General features: G+C 45.3%; 1 protein-coding gene across 1 annotated transcript in view; it reads left to right on the top strand.

Moving 5' to 3' along the window:
* Nucleotides 1–17294, top strand: part of COL4A2 (collagen type IV alpha 2 chain) — a gene marked incomplete at both ends in the record, with an annotated part of 144528 nt that overhangs the window by 41494 nt on the left and 85740 nt on the right. The window lies entirely within an intron of this gene.

Raw genomic sequence — 17294 nt, 5'->3', positions numbered from 1 at the left:
AGTCTGTTCCTTGTTTTGGGGAGTAGCACGGAATGAGGCAGAGGAAGGGAGACGGGGTGGGGGGGGATTAGCCACCTGCCACGAAGAGCTCTGAGAAATAGTGCAGTTCCTATCCCACATGGCTTGGAGCCCTGGCTGGCAGGCTCCTTCTGTACAGCTTGGTCTTCTGCAGCTGAGACGGTGAGTCAGCCTTTTCCATCCACCCATCTCTAAGAATAGGTCAGGCAAGAGATGCAGCAGCAGGTCATATGCCCTTTCTGCTATCACAAACCTCGTAAGATTTTTTAGTTCTCTGCTTTCCCTCCACGCAGCAGGTCATCAGTTCCTGTTCCCATCACATTCCTCAAGCTTGACTCCACGTCTGAGTGGAGAAAGAGATGGTAGGAAAGTCACAGTGTAGGTGGGAGGCAAGGAACATTCTTGTTTACAGCAGAAGTCCCGTTGTCTCCGTGGAAGTCAGATGATCCTGGGATTACCATGCCACGAGGAGTGTAATGGTTATATTCCCATCCCCTGACCATGATCTGCTCACTATCTGCTTCCCATTACGATAACCTAATGGCAGACTGATGAAGCTGAGGACAAACAGGCCGTCCCGCAAGGCACGGCTTCCAGTGGGGCTCCCTCCAGCTGTTGCTGCCTTACCCTCATCTTCCAGCGCGTGAAGTTTGGCGAGGGCCTCCTGCCACTTCCCTCCGAGGGCACTGGAAGACAAAAACTGATGCCATATAAAGTGGCTGCAAGTATGATATTACTGTGTCTTTTTTTCAGTGTCCCTTTTTTTGGTTCTAAAAGCAAAGCGTGGATATACTTGTTCTCCACCAGAGTTCGTGAAAACAGGAGTCTCTGTGATCACTCTTTGTGACTGAGATATTTCTCACGTTCCGTGTTGACTGAATAACCCTTAATTTCAAGTTCCCAAGTCTGCAGGAGAAAAGAGGTAGCTCAACAAAAGTAATTGCATAGGTCAGAAAAGCTGAAAATGTTAAATTATCAGAGTAGAGAACCAGACAGGTGCCACTGATGAGAAGCTACCTGTGAGTTGCTTAGTATCTAGATTGGGAAATAAGGGTAGATTTTATGTACTCCCTTGCCATTCTCACTCTTTGATTTATCTCAGGGAAGTAAGTAACCCAAGAAACTAATCACGCTGGCCTCCCTTTAAATAGACACTAGAAAAGAGAAAAGGAGGATGTTACAAAACATAAATTATATTTTGCTACTGTGGTTAATTGTGCAAGACGTGAAGGAGTTTGGGGGAAAGTGATTTAAAGAATTTTATAACGCTTCAAAAATTGTATTTTAACTCTCTGAAATAATATACCTCATTCTGAGTCAGCATACACTGCGTGTATTTTGTGTCTGCTGGTCTCTTCAGCTGTCACAACCTCTGTTAAACATCTGGTTCAAGGAACAAGACTGGCCTTTAGAGACTAGTCAAATTTGGCATAGCTTCTGGTCTCATGCTAATCCTCAGTGGGAATATTTATTTTCAGAAAACCTCCGTATAATCTGGCACGACACACATTTTCTGTTCGAGGTGACTCATTACACGCACAGCAGCCCTCTTGCATGTGCGCACTTGTAAGACTGCCGGCAGCGGTCTGTCGGAGCCCGCCTCTGCGGCGACTCTGTCCCGGGCACAGCAGAGCTGTCACGTGCGGGGCACCCGGAGCGCGGCGGGGAGCAGCGTGGCGAGGGGCAGCAGCCGGCTGCCAGCCCTGCCACCCCCTGAAGAGTCACCACGACAGGCCCCGCAAAACCAGGCGAACGACAGCGCTTGCTTTGGGCTGCTGCTACTGAGTGTGTGTCAGAAGCTTAATGAGTCTGTGATTCTGTGAAATGGGTCGGCGTGGTAAAATACAGTTGCAAACTACACAAGTAGAAAAGGTCTGAAGAAACGCCTACTTTTTCTTTATACGTGCTTCTACCTCATTTTCTGCCACTGCTTCAGTTACAGTCCTAAGGTACAGCATTTAAATAAAAACGCTTCTCTTTATTTGTTGTCATAATCCCAATGGATTTTGTTTTTAAAAAAAGTAGGTTTTTTACAGAATACGCCCGCTGATACCTTCTGGGGGGCTCTGCGCTAGAGGCAAAGAGGCACTGTCTGTCTCCACGTATGAGGATTCAGCCAGGCTTTGGTGATCTGTGCCAGGTCTCCAGATGCAGGGCAGCTGGGAGCCCTGTGCTTCTGTCTGCACTGCCTCTGGTTCGGCACTGATGAGGTGAGGCAGGAAGGCACCGGAAAGTTGAATCGTGTTTCATACAGGCAGTTCCTAGGGACAAAAGGCCACCTAAGCACAACTTAGCGCGCGCACCTCCAGGCTTGCCAGAAAGAGGTACGTGGTTTTAGTTTTCCCTCCACGCTTCTGCGTCTGGGCTCAGCCCTGCAACTTTCCCTGGGCTCGGACATGGCTCAACGAAATGCAGTGGGGACAGGAAAATGAAACAGCAGAGGCTTCATCTCCCTGCCGTGGTGGCGGGGGAGCTGCTGCAGCAAGGCAAAGGCAGCGACTAACCTGCAACCTCTCGCCTCTCATCAGAGCTGCTCGCGGGAATGTGAGGACACTTGCGAAAAGCACTTTCTGCCTCATTCGCAGGAGGAAAACAGGTCTAATGCAAATGCTGAGAGAATCACGGGGCACTGGTGATAACCACGTTTGCATTTCATAGCAAATGCCGAGCAGTTGCTCGGAGAAGCTTCTCTAAAGGAAAGTCTTTTCTTGGGCCACACACGATCCCCTTGAAATTCCCACCTCCTGTCTACTTTTGAGTTCACACCTTTGGAGAAAAAAGAATAAAGGGAACTGCATTCAAGGTCAGGACGGGGCTCTGAGCAATCTGATCTAGTTGAAGATGTCCCTGCTCATTGCAGGGCGGTTGGACTAGATAGAATTATAGCATCATTTAGGTTGGAAAAGACCTTTAAGATCATTGGGTCCAATCATAAACCTAACACTACCAAGTCCATCACTAAACCATGTCCCTAAGCGCCACATCTACATGTCTTTGAAATACCTCCAGGGATGACCTTTAAATGCCCCTTCCAACCCAAAGATTCTATGAGTCTTCCATAAACCAGGTTTTTTCTCGTGTCTAATGGCACTCTTCTTCTTCTTCACTGCAGCCTAGTTATTTTACTTTACACCTAGGTGCGTATTTACTGTTAGCTGGATGCGAATATGCAGTCTATCTAACCATACCTCACAACTAATCAGGTGGTTGGAGCTGGGGCTGCAGGAGCCAACCTCGGGGACCAGCCTCACCCACATCTCCCCTTCTCACAGCTGGCTCAGCCATATTCCAGCGAGAATCGAAGCTCCTGCAGGAGTGTCCAAATCCACACGACAAAAAATATAAACCTTAGTGGAGGAAACAGGGTGAAAAAGGGGAGGAAAGATGAGAGATGCATCTTCTCATTTTCTCCTAAGACAACTTCTCCTAAGTTGTTTTCCTAAGACAACAGACTCATCCTCTGCCTAAGCTACATGTGGAGAAAATACTGTAAGGAGTACCCAGGTGCCTGGGTAAGAAGGAAAGGAGAAGAGGGAAGCACTGACACGGTATTGAAATTCTCTTTTGAATGAAACGTAAACCCAGGTCTAAAGGGAAAAAAAACAAACAAAAAACTTCAAGTTTCTTTCTTTTTCCTCTAGATTTTTATTGCAATGCCTAAAATTTTGAGTTTATAGTTCTTTGCAAACCATATATTGGGCAGAGTACAATATATGCACCTTTAAAATTTGTTAAACATTAATGCACTTATGTAGGAAACAGTAACTCCTTTCAGTACAATAGGCAACTGTTTGACCTACTGAAGTTCACAATCAATCTCACTTCAAAATCAACCTAGAAGGCTTTGTAGAAAGTGGAAGTGAACAGAAATCTTTTTGATCTTTCTATAGAGTGAGAAAATGCACTCTATTGAAATCTCGCTTTGTACTTTCTGTCTGAGTCAAGCATCTAACAGTGCTCAAGCCATTTAGCCATTGTTTTTGCAAGGAACAGGAATAATGGGAACTGTGAAATGAAAAGACAGCTTCATGTCCCCCCCGTACTGGCCACTTTTTGGGAATGCCTAAACATTCCTTTTTAACCAAGGCTGACATGAGAGTAAGCTGCAGTTCCTTTACAGGTATTTGATATATTGCTTTCACTGATGCAGTGGCCAAGGGTAGACTCTTACCAGTTCACCTGTAATCATTCCTGTCTGCTGTTGGGTGCTATACAATTGTGAAATTTAGTGTCTGATCTTACAAGCATTTTTCGTACAAGTTTAAATCTTAACACATGGACTAGATCTAGGAGATGGTTTTCTCCATAATTAAAAAAAATCAACAAAAACAACACTTAAATATTCTAAAGTCAATTCCATTCTTATATCTTAGGAAAATGTTTAAATCCAGAACAAGCATTTTATTAACTGTTAGTGTAATTCTTGAGCATCACAATTAACTGTCTTCTAAGCTGGTATAATGGCGGTAGCTCCTTTGTAACTCTTGGTGAGCGTAAGCTGATATATTTGAAGAAATTTTATATTTTACTCTATTTGTACAAAATAAGAACATAAGAAGTGTCTTCTTAAATTAGACCAGCAATTCATCTAGCCCGCTACTCTGTCCCCAGCAGCGGCAGCAGGAGATGCTATTTACAAGGGAGCACAGAGGTCTGGCAACTTTTTGCAGTACACTTCCCTTGTGCCCAAGACCACCCTGTTTATACGTTCCTTCAGTATCTGTGTTTCTCCCTGAATTTGTCTAATCCTTTTTTCAAGCTGCTGTAAATGTGTGTCTTCACAGCCTCCAGTGGCACCAAGGAGTTCGCTACTCAAATGATATAAAATTACTGTCCAACCTGTTCTAAGCCAATCTCCCTCTGGTTTCATCAAGTGCACCCTATTTCTAGTGCTGTAAGATTTGGGAAGGAGCAGTTCTGCATTTAACTTATTCACTGCTTCTCTAATTTTGTGAACCTCAGCCATGTTGCCTCTCAGTTTTCTCTTGTTCAAAAAGAAGAGTCGCAGCCTTTTTAGGTTCTCATTTAAAGGCAACACCCCAACCCTTAGTCCCTTTATTTTTCTCTTTCTCTTCTGTGAGAGACCAGAACTGTACACAGCACACAGGATTATGGGTGCACCAGGGTCTTACTTGGCAGCAAATTGACACCTTCTGTTTTCTTCTCAATACCATTCCTGATGCCGCCCAACACTGAAACCTCTCTGCCCACACAGTTTGGTGGGGTCCTTCTGGATCTCCCAGCATGGGACATCACCAGATCTCCTCATCCCCCATCACCATCATGGCATTTAACAACCTGAGAGAGGTTAGTATCATCTGTAGACTTGGATGTTTCACGATTCAGTCCCATCTCTAGATCACCATTGAAGTCTTCACTAAAACCAGTTCCAGCACCCATGCCTGAGAGGACCCACTACTCTTGCGTCTCTGTTTTGAAATGTGACCATCAAGCACTATTCTTTTCTTCCTATCCTTTAACAGCCTTCAGTCCATAAGAGCACCTCTCTTCCAACCCCAAGGGAATTTATTTTAAAAAGCTTTGGTGAAGTATTTTGTCAAAACCATTTTGAAAATCCAAGTATATTATGGTCACTAGGGCCTGCTTTACCATGCTTATCCTTCTGCTCAGTTATTGTATTCTTCAAGGTGAAGAATACACTGCCTGGCCAAGCAGGAAAGGCAGACAAACTGGCCCACAGTTCACAAGATCTGTTCTTGAGCCTCTTTTCCACGTGGGAGCTTGGTTGGCACCAGCCCGCTGGTGGAGTGACAGTTTGTGATGATGGGTTACACACCTGGACCGGCAGTTCTGCAGTTTCATACTTGAGTTCCTTCAGAAGTCCCAGGTGAATGTCACCCACTCCTGGTCACTTAGTAATGCCTGACTTTTCTATTTTATCTACCGCTTTCTTTATATTTACCTGAAATAAATCTGGCTCAAAGAATAGCTTGGATTTGGGACCTTCTCAAACACCTTCTGCAGTAGAGACCTATGCAAAGAAATCACTAAGTTTCTCTGCTATGGCCTTATCATCCCTGAGTGCCGCATAAGCCTTTGGCATCATGTGGTACTGCTATTTCCTCTGATGGCTTCTTGCTTTTCTTTAAACAACTTTTTCTATTCAATTTGATGATCTCCTGCAAAATGTTCACATTCTATTTTAGCCATCCTAGTTGCCATTTATGCTTGATCTGGTTTTTATGGGCTTTCCTGTTCATTTCAGAAATTTTTTCAATGCTAACCTTTTTCCCTATGATAGCCTCCTTAGCTTTTTTGATGAGCTATGCAGGTTTTTTATTGAACTGTTTTACTTTCTTTTTGATATGTGACACATACTTTACCAGGGCTTTTAATACAGTGTTTTTGAAAAGCCTCCAGGTTGCTTTAGGCTTCTTGCCTTTTTGACTGCTTTTTTAGGTTTTTACTATTTTTGTGATACTTATGTATTTCCCCTTCTTGAAATTGGATATCTGTGTGATGCATTTGTTTGGCTTACTCCATCCCACTACAGCATTAAGTTCAGTTATACTGTGAAGCTCTTACAGAGCAGTTCTCCCACTAGCACCTCTTGGAGCTGGTCCTGTGCGGCACTCGGGACTAAACCCAGAGCTGCATCCTTTCTTATGGGTCCCAGGGCTCACTGTGCTAAGAAGCAGTCAGTTGCTGTGTCCAAAAATTTTATCTCCTTATCTCATCCAGATGAGGTGTACACTGGTAGTTGGAGTTTGCCAATATCGCTACCTGACTTAGTTTTGCAGCTTTTCTAATTTCACTGGGGTGCGGGGTTCACCCTGGCTGGAGGCCAGGTGCCCCCCAAGCCGCTCTGTCACTGCCCTCCTCGGCTGGGCAGGGGGGAGAGGATGTAAGGGCAGGCTCGTGGGTGGAGGTAAGGGCAGGGAGAGATCACTCAGCAGTTACCGTCACCGGCAAAACAGACTCGACTGGGGGAAATCAGTTTAATTTATTACCAATCAAATCAAAGTAACACCTTCCCCCCACCCCTCCCTTCTTCCCCGGCTCAACTTCACTCCCGGTTTCTCCACCTCCTCCCCCCGAGCAGCGCAGGGGGACGGGGAATGGGGGTTGTGGTCAGTTCATCACACGTTGTCTCTGCTGCTCCTTCCCCCTCAGGGGAGGCTCCTCACACCCTGCTCCTGCTCCGGCGTGGGGTCCCTCCCACAGGAGACAGTCCTCCATGAACTTCTCCAATGTGAGTCCTTCTGACGGGCTGCAGTTCTTCCCAAACTGCTCCAGCCTGGGTCCCCCCACGGGTGCCGTCCTTCAGGAACAGGCTGCTCCAGCCTGGGTCCCCCGCGGGGTCACAAGTCCTGCCCGCACCCCTGCTCCAGCCTGGGCTCCTCTCCCCACGGGGCCACAGGCCCTGCCAGGAGCCTGCTCCAGCATGGGCTTCCCACGGGGTCACGGCCTCTTTCGGGCATCCCCCTGCTCCGGCGTGGGGCCCTCCCTGGGTGCAGGTGGAGATCTGCTCCAGCGTGGAGCTCCATGGCTGCAGGGGCACAGCCGGCCTCGCCACGGGCTTCCCCAGGGGCTGCCGGGGAACCTCTGCTCCGGCGCCTGGAGCCCCTCCTGCCCCTCCTGCTGCCCTGCCCTGGGGGCTGCAGGGCTGCTGCTCTCACACATTCTCACCCCTCTCTCCCGCTGCAGTCGCTGTTTGGTTTCCCCCTTCTTAACTCTGTCACCCCAGAGGCGCTGCCGCCGTCGCTGATGGGCTCGGCCTTGGCCAGCGGCGGGTCCCTCTTGGAGCTGGCGGCTGTTGGCTGTGTCGGGCACAGGGGAAGCTTCTGGCAGCTCCTCACAGAAGACACCCCTGCAGCCCCCCGCTACCAAACCTTGCCATGCAAACACAATACAATTGGTCGGTGTCTTTAACAGGGGAGTCCTAAATACAAACCACATCCTACCTTTCTGTTGTTTCCACCCACATGGATTCCCTAATGCTCTTCTCTGCTCTCAGTATTTTTTTTTGTTGCACTTTGTTTTGGCCTTCACATGCCGTGCCGCTGCCCTGGCTGTATCTCATTTTCTGTCACTCCGGTAAAGTAGACAGCCTGGCAACTGTCTGTGCCACTGATTATCCTCCTTTCGCCAGCATGAGATGCCTGTTACATCAGGGTTGTCATTTGTTGCCAAGTAGTATAATTCCATAATCCTATTTTTTAGATCTCTACCATTGCTCTAGAAGCACTTAATTTTTTTTTCCATTCTCTATGGCAAGCACCAGTCAAGTGGCATTGTAAGTGGTGTTATTTACTTTCCCTACTTAGTGCATTTATGCTGTTAATTTACACCCTTGCCTTTTCAGGCGTGTATTGAACATCAGCCATGTCTCCCCCAGAAGTTCATTCAGTCTGAACCAGGCGCTCCACCATGGCTGTCAGTCTTCCCCCGGTTTCTAATTTAACTATTTCGCTGTGAGATTTTTAATTTTCAATAATAGCAGCCTTATTCCACTCTGACTGAAGTCCAGCCCATTCCTCCTGTGCAGGTTTCGCTTGTTCCAAGGAGTTTCCAAGGACTTCAGTCTCCCCCACAGCACCCTTGAGTTAACCCCCTAGGACATCTCTACTCTACTTTCTCCTCATCAGTGGTATGACATAGATTGTGACCACCAGTTCCTCCCTTCTACCAGTCCCCATACCAATGTGGACATCTCGTGGGCTCTGCTACCTTTGCACTCGGCAGGACTTTCAGTCTGTTTCAAAGCCAGCTGTCTCTGTGTCAAATAATCAAACCTCCCACTACCATCATTTGTCCTCTCTTGATTCACTCTGCTACGGGAGTGAATCCTCACACCAAGCAGACATTATAATCACCTGGAGGTTAGAATTTATCAGAGATTTCATCCCTCGTTCCAAGCTGATTATCCACCTTCCCTCAGACTGACATACTCATTTAGCCAACATCAGGGTTGTTTTTTGATGGTGGCCATGTGAGGGCGGCCACAGCAGAGGTGGTGACTGCGCCACCACATCCTGACAGGCCTTGCCTGTGGACCTGTTTCTCTCCAGCTCAGCCACTCTTGCCTCTAAAGAACATATCGAGGACTTCTGCTAGGACCAGGGGCTGCACATACAAAACCTGCCTCCTGGGTCAGCAGTAACACACCTTGCCCTCTCTCTGCGACAGAGTGGTCTCTGCTCTGGTGCTCAGGTTCTGCCTGCATCCTGAGCTTGCAGTATGTCAGCTCTTGAAAGTTCATGTTAGTATAACTTCTCCTTTGAGAGGTGAGTGGGATTACTTTTCCCTTTCCCTGCTCTACCCGTGTTAATCTGAGTAGCAACAAGGAAGGTCTGGCCTCAATGAGATGTACCTAGGAGTCATGGGAAGAAGGCAGCCTGACCTAAGTCTGTCAATACAGGCTGATGGAAGCTCCTCTATTGTGCAAGAGAGGACCCTTCATTGTAAGGGTCAAGGTACCACCTTGCCAGTTCATACACCCTTCAGACATCCCCAGGAAGCCACTCAGCAAACACCCAAACAGGAACCCACCACCAAAAGAAACCCCACCAATCACGCAAGCCAAAAATTTACAAAGCTTACATGCCTTGCAGTGGTTGGCCCTGGCTCGTCTCTCTCTTTTTGTTCTTACCTTGCCCAGTCAGAAATGGTTTGAAAACTGTCCTATTTGCTCTCTAGTGTTTGCCGTATACAAAGCTTTGGGAGTGAACTTGATCATGTATCTTCAAAAGCATTGTCATTTTCTGGACTAGAATGCATAAGAAGTACCAAAAAAAAGATGCTTCAAAATTTCGTATTGCTTCATAGGCCAAGGTTAAATCTCTGGAAATCTCTGGGAAGAGGAGCTGCTCTCAGAAGGGAAGTATTTGAGGGAGGTATTTATAATGGCAGCAGGTTTAAATGCAAAATGCCGATAGTGCTACAAGCATTACTATGCACGGACAAGAAGGCACCCTTCGTTATTTCAAAACCGTAATCAATTCTGGTATGGTACACTGAGATTTCATTTTAATTTTTTCTCACGCTCGTCAAGGTAATAGCAGAGAGCAGCTTAGTGGTGACTGCAAAAGACAGGAAGAGTTTTACCATAAAAAAGTGTTTAACAGTGTGAAGCTAAATTCTGCTTTCACATACAAGAGTACAGTTCCCTTTTACATACATGTTTGAGGGTGCAGTTTCAAATGCATGCCTTTGTTTATGTTTATACTTTCAAAACACTGCCTTACAAGTCTTGTAAGGCATACCTAAATCCCTAAAGTCTTGACATTGTTCTATAGGCATCTAAACCTTGGGCTTAAGGCTTAATTGCACAAACTGTTAGCAGCAAATAGGCCCATAATCTCTAGAGTTAGCTACCGAAAGCAGGCAGGGAACAGGTTTGCTTGATAGAACTTGAACTTGAGTCAGTCTGAAACGTAATACCTAGTTTATGACTTAATGTTTTATTTAGTGAAAATTGCTTAGCCTGTTCTACAGTGACTATCAATCAACCGTGTAGCTGGATATTCATGTTGGTTGCTAATTTCTGTTCTTTAATACATTTGTTCTTACATTTTTTTGAGTGAAATATGCATGTTTCCTTTTTTTTTTAGCTCTGTTTATACATGTTTAATCAACATCAGAGATCTTTTTGAACTGGTGGACGGAGGTTAGATAACTTTCCCATGAGCAAGACGCAGTGAATCCTCCTTCCATATATGCATTCTACACAAAAGCTGAGATTTAGGAACAGTCAGTGAAAGGTTTTCCTAAGACTTCGTTTCAACCAAAAAATGCAAAATATATAAGAAAAGGCAGGGTAGTTTTTTTCAACACATGCATGAACACCATTAAATTTTCATGCCAAAATCATATTTTCATTTGTAAACATTCAGAATGTTTAAAAGATAAAATAAACTCAAATTGAGTCTTTCTTTCAAATCAAACAAAATATGCCCATTGACCAAGACTAATTTTTTTCCTTCCCTTTTATTCATTTGTTCTTTTGCAGAGAATTTCTGCTTCAGCCAGCTATGAACTTTGTTTTATTCCATAAATAAACTTTAAAAAATGCATATATTTGTAATCTGAAGGACTACAGTATTAAGTCCATCCCAAGCTAACAAATAGCACTCCTTGTCTTTTGCCTCAGCCCTGAAAGCAGAATTCCTCTAGAATCTTTTCAAATCAGCTGTACAGGAGAAAAAGAATGATACTTGACTGAAAAGTAGTCAAAAGTACACATCCTCCTTTTTACTCCCATTTTCAACTTCATCTCTAAAACCCGTTGACCTAGGGGTCTGAATCTGTGCAGATACTTCTCCTCTGAGCTTGTCTCAGAAACCTTTGCAATCTCAGCTGGTGTGATGAGAGAACAATTCAACAGCATTGGACGAAGCTCAAGAATTAGTTTAATTAGTCAAAATGAGTACCGAGGTTGTAGTTTAAACAAAATTATTACTGGATTACATGTGCTGAATTAAATCCTATTTGTAATGCGGATTCAGCTTCTGTGTTTGAAATGACACCATTTGATGCCTTTTACATTAGGTATGTATTCCATTGACTTACGGGCTTGTTACACTCAAATAAGAAAACAAATCTTACAGCAGTTTGCTAATAAATGGAGAAGGTATTTCACTGGTATTTTAGGAATCTATTTTGAGGGCAGCATTTTTAAGAGTGTATTTGGTCACCTGCATATCACAAATTTGAATGAGAGACAGAAGAAAAGCAAGACAAAGTACAGTAAGGAATTGAGAACCATTGCAGAAGATGAAACAAGACTTAAAATTTAATTTTAGTGAAGAAATAATAGAAAGAAAACTTCTAAAAAACTAGCTGTCTTCTTGAAGATGAGCAGTGGAAAGCTAACTTTGGTCGCAATAGTTGACACTGGGGTAAGAACCCTTTGGATGTAATTCACAATCATTTAAAAATACCACCATACCTTTTCACTCAAAGTTAAAAAACATTTTTTTTCCTTCTTTCATAGTCTTCCTATGAAATACTGAAAGTCTATTTTACCCTGTTTAGAAAATAAGTAGCTGCAGTTAAGCAATTTCATGACTCTGTACTCCTCTGTAATCTTTTCACTCCTTCTGGTCAGTAGTGTCTGCACAGCACAGTGCATTCTCATGTATCGTTGATATTTTTGTTTGTTTTTCACATAGGAATTGCACTTCATTATGGAAACGAAATGCACTGTCAGGATTGTTTTAGGACAAATACACTGTCCATTTAGTTAGACCTTCAGGCTTTGACTTCTGACAGTCAAGACAGTGCAACTACTGCACAAAAATATTCTTTGTGCTTTTGGCCAAGTTTTGCAATTTCTGCTTACTGTGAGCAGGAGTTTAAAGAGCATGCAGTGGGAGGATGATAGCCGTGCTCTGTAACTGGGTAGCTCATTCAGGCATCCAGGGGGGATAATCCAGGTCATCCTTTAGCACCTAAATTACACTCCAGAGAGTGTAAATGATTTCTCATGACATGTGTCCAAGGCTTTACCAGTTTCTCAAATGGTGTTTGTTTCTATTTTCTGTATTTTTGTCACATGGGAGCAAGTAACATTGACCCATTTTCCTTTTGTCTGCTTTGGTAAGTACCAAACTATTAGTGGAATCCTTTGAGTTTGACCTGGAGAGACCAGGAATGTGGGAATGGGCAGGCTGACATCATGAACAGGATCTGCCGAGGCAGACTGAGCCCATTCTCAGCATTTTCTTATTGACACTTAAGAGAATAAATGTTCCTTATTTACCTCAGTTTGTACGTGAGGTTTCCAAATGCTTTTCAATGTCTTCGCATAATGAATGGGGCTGTTGAAGTATATGTAAGTGCTTCCATTACATTAATCTGGAAAAGGTTGACAAGCGTTAAAATATTTTACAAATAGGATTCATTTTAGCAGCACGCAGGAGGAAGATCTTGAAGGATAGAAGTCTGTGTTTTAGGCTCTAGACAATGAATAAGTTGCAAGCCCAAACAAATAAAACATTTGTACAGCATTTTTTCTCCCACAGGCTAAAATTATTTTTCTATGAAAAGATTGTATTAGTCTGTCAGATTCCTTTCTGTCTACTACCATCATAGATGCCCAGCAAAGGAAAACTCTCTGGGCTTTTTGGTGGGTGTTTTGGGATTTTTTTAGTATGGGTTATGGTTGGTTGATGAAATTCTGTGTCTATCTATTGCTTATTTTATTAGTCAGCAAAACTAGTTTTTGCAAGTATAGTATCACTGGTTAAAGAGATATTATCAAGCCTTGTTTAAAAGTGGGTTTATTTCACCCCAAGTTTGTTGGCAAAGCATAGTATCAGTATAAAAGCAAACGAGAAAGTTCTTGTGCTCACTCCCCTCGCAAGTCCACATAGTGCTTCACTCCATTCAGGGTACAGCAGCCAATATAGTCTTTTTGTCCAGTCTAATGAGGACCTGGATATGTCTACTATTCTCTTCTGATCCAAATAATCCTTTTGTTCTTATAAACCATCTCTTGCTTTTGTCTGTTTCTCAGTTTCTAGATCCTCTACTTCTTCTCTATTATTTTTATGACCTTTCCATCATCTGCTCCCAAGCACGCAACATCTTTTCCTTTGCCACTTCACCAGCCTTTTTGTGTTACAGGCTTCCCATAAGGGTCTTCCCTTCTTGGTAGCCTGGAAAAGGAATGAGAATCCAGCTCTGTGAGACGAACACTTCCCCCCAGAACGCGGGATGCCGTGCTCTTCGTGGCTAGCTGTGCTTGGCTGTGTTAGGGTGTAAACTCCTTGGGGCAGGAGCCGCTTGCGTGTGGCTCTTTGTACGGTGCCAAGAGCATTGCTAGCACTTCCATGTTAATGGCAGGGGTGGCAGCGCGCAGAGGGGCATAAGGGCAGCTTCTTGCCAGGGGACAGGGACCCCGGCAGCACAGGGCCCAAAGGCACCACATCACACTGTTCATTAGTCCGGGATTTAATGAGGGCATGCACTGGCATGCGGGTTTATGGACAGAACGTATTTTCCACAGGAAACTGTTCTGTTCAAATATGACGGTGCAGTTACTGCAGAGCATCCCTTACCACCATGAGACTAACTCCCTTTCCATCACAGAGCACGCTCGCCCACGTGCGTGGCACAGATGTGCAGTGTAACACCGGCTTGCATCCTTTTCCACGGCTTTTCTTTTAACTTTCTTCATATTTGCTAGGGACTTTGCACAGCAGCAGAGATTGTAGGGACCGTTCCCTCACCATCGCTGTGCCCTGCAGAGCCCTGCAGATGGGACAGGCTAAACTGCACGAGCCCAGCCTTGTCCTTCCTTCAACCTCTCCACATGGAGTGGGGCTACGGGACAGGTGAGGGGTGGGCTTCCCCTGTGTGGCAAGGGACAGCTTCTGGTGCTGTCCCCTGCAGCCCCTCCAGCTTAGCCCCTGCCATCAGAGCAGAGCCAGAGGTAAGCGTGCAGGCTGAGGACAGAACCAGTTGTTTTTCTTGTCACCAAGCCTCGCAAAGCAAACTGTGGAGTTTGCACTCCGCTAGCTTATACCTGGTGCTGCCAGCAAGGTCTTGACTGCTCTGCACGGCTGCAGGCACGCAAAACCGCTCAGGATTGCCTGAGCCACAGCTCCCCGTGCATGTCCTCTCCCTGCTTCTCAGCTGGCTTCTTTCTTTCAAACAAACGGTTGCAGAGTTGGTTTTGCTAAATGACATAAGGTTATAATAAATCAAGTGAGAAGATTTGTGCTGTGCTTCCTACTGTATGGGAGAGGTCCATATGGCTTAATTACTTCCTCTGTACGTCAGATATATGTGTATAAAATCTCTGAAGTCATGTGTAACTGCCAAGATCCTATGGTGTGGTTTGAAACATCCATGCAGTGAACTCTCAAATGCTGCAGATGTGCTATGAAATATAAATGCAAAATGGAAGAAGTCGGTTTATCCAATTAAATAACAGTGTTAAAATTAGAGAAGTCAATGGAGAGATCCAGAGCTCAGCACAACAGAGAAGAGGGGAAGGGCCAGAAAGCTTTCTCAAGGGAGGATAGAGTTTTATCGTCAAAGGAGATGGGAGGAAAACATTATGCCCCCCCCCCGGAAAACAGCAGAGCAGCCTGAGGAGAGGAAGCATGTCTAAGAAAACCACTTGGAGAATTGTAAAGCCATCTGAGAAATGTCATCATAAAATACAGCTGCTGCTAACATCAAACCTTTGGCCACCATAGAAAATTCTGCTTAAAAAATGAGCTGTTCTTGTGCCTGCAGGCAAAAATGCAGAGCAGGGTAAGTAGCTCATGTAGACCTGTAGACCCGGGAACATGGATGGGTCCCTGCGCAGAGCGAGGAGCAGGAGACCACCAGGCCCTGGTGCTTCCTCCTGTCCCCAGGCAGGTAGGAGGGGTGCTGGGGCAGCAGCAGCAGCCCTTGTCTCCCTCCCCATCTCTTTTTTCCCTCGGTCCCCACATACTGCCGGGCACAGCTCATCCAGGATGGGAAGTATCAGGATTTTCTCTGGGCAGAAAGAGGAGGGGGAAAAGGAGACACGATGGTTGTTCCCCTGGTGTGGTACCTAACGCTTGCTCCTCCATGGCCATCAGAGGAACAGCCCTCGCCTGCCGCTGGCATCGGCACTGCCGCGGTCAGCGTCCCAGCGGGGACCTGCTCACCCTTGCACCTGTAGAGCTATTTTCTCGGGGCCCGGCAGGCATGTAGTGGCATATTTTCTATCTGGCACAATGGCTCGAGCGTCTCTTGAGAAGGGGAACGGTATGTGTTGGAGTGATGTTTGCAGGGCACCTCCATGAGATCAAGCACCTCCAGGGCCTGATCTGCAGTGGTAACCTCAGTCAAGTGTGCTAAAGAACAGGCTTACTTCTCCTGCCCCTGAGCCGCCGGCTTCCCGCGTCATGCCTCTGAAGCCGCCGGAGCTGTTCCAGATACATGGAAGTGGAGAACGGGGCTGTTGGGGTTAGGCCAGATCCATGGCTAACACCAAGGCCAAAGAAGAGGGCGTTGCTTCATCAGGAAGCACCCATGGGAAGGATCAGGGTGCCCTTGGACCCACCCTCTTGGGCAGCAAAAGAAAGTGGCCCCGACACTTCCCCAGGGGCCCAATGCTGCCAGCTGAGCAGGACGCTTCAGCCCATGCCCCACCGTGCAACGTGGCATGCAGAGCAAGAAACGTGCAGAGGGATGGAGGTCCTCAGGGGAAGGAGACCTTCCTGTCCCCTGCGTCTCCCTCCTCAGCGCGTCCAGTCCTCGCTCGACAACTCCGCCACCACGGGAGTACTCTCCTCTCTAGTAAAGTGCGTACGTAGCCATCAAAGATACACATTGCTGTCACAGTAATAGTTTTATTAAATAATAGTTTCTGCTAGCTAGTGCTAATTTTATCAGTCATACATACATGTAATCATCAAAAATCCTCTAAATAATTTCAGTGTGTCCTGCCTAAGTATGACACTTTGTCCTCTCATGTTTACCAAAACTAAATAAAAGCTAAATACCATTCTCAGTAAGTGCACTTTAAAAAAAGATTATTTTTATCTGCTTAAAAAGCCCCAGCACTCTGTTATAAATATACACATCGTATTGTCTGCCGTGTCTGTGGGCTCGGTGCGTTTGCACAGCTGCAGTATGGGTTGCTGTTTACTCTCCTCCTCGCAGACCTTGTGTTCTGCCTTTTCCCTGTAAGGATTTTCCTTGTCTATCTATTCTTAGTCCTAGGCAGAGACCTATGGTGATTTATATACAGTGTGTAATTTAACTGACTTCAAAGATGTTTTGCGTGGTATAAATCAGAACACCAGCTGGCTGAATAAACGCCCGTGCAATAAAGCATAACTGTAAAGCTAAATGTGTTCCTGCCTCTGTGTACTAAGCCAACAGGAGTCCTTTACATTTTTGTGGGATAAACATAGTTCTCTGCCATGTATTTACAATTGCTGAAACACTCCTGCAGCCACTTGTGAATCCTTTGATTCAAGAGGAGATCTTTGATGTAGAGGTCTTTCTCATTCATATTCCTAATTCTCTAAACCAAATTCTGTTGAGGATCTTAGGAAGTGTGTGCAGTTAGAGGCGGCATAGCTGTTATCCATGCCTGATGGAGTACAATTTCTTTTTCAATTCAGCTGAAAGCATTCCCATAATGAAATCCAGTACCTAGTATTAGTTTATAATTGTTCATCACAATTGTTTCTTTATTCAAACATCTACCGTAGTTTTCAGAAACTTGGTTTGGTCAGCTTGTGTTTTCTCAAGTATTATAATCTATTCTTATCATGCATTGAAATGTAAGTCAAACTTAAGCTTACCCCTTAAAAATAGCC

This window comes from Phaethon aethereus (genome assembly GCF_964289735.1).
Source record: "Phaethon aethereus genome assembly, chromosome: 1".
Lineage (NCBI taxonomy): Eukaryota > Metazoa > Chordata > Aves > Phaethontiformes > Phaethontidae > Phaethon > Phaethon aethereus.
The sequence above is the reverse complement of the archived record's forward strand: the minus strand, read 5'-3'. Positions and strand labels throughout refer to the sequence as shown.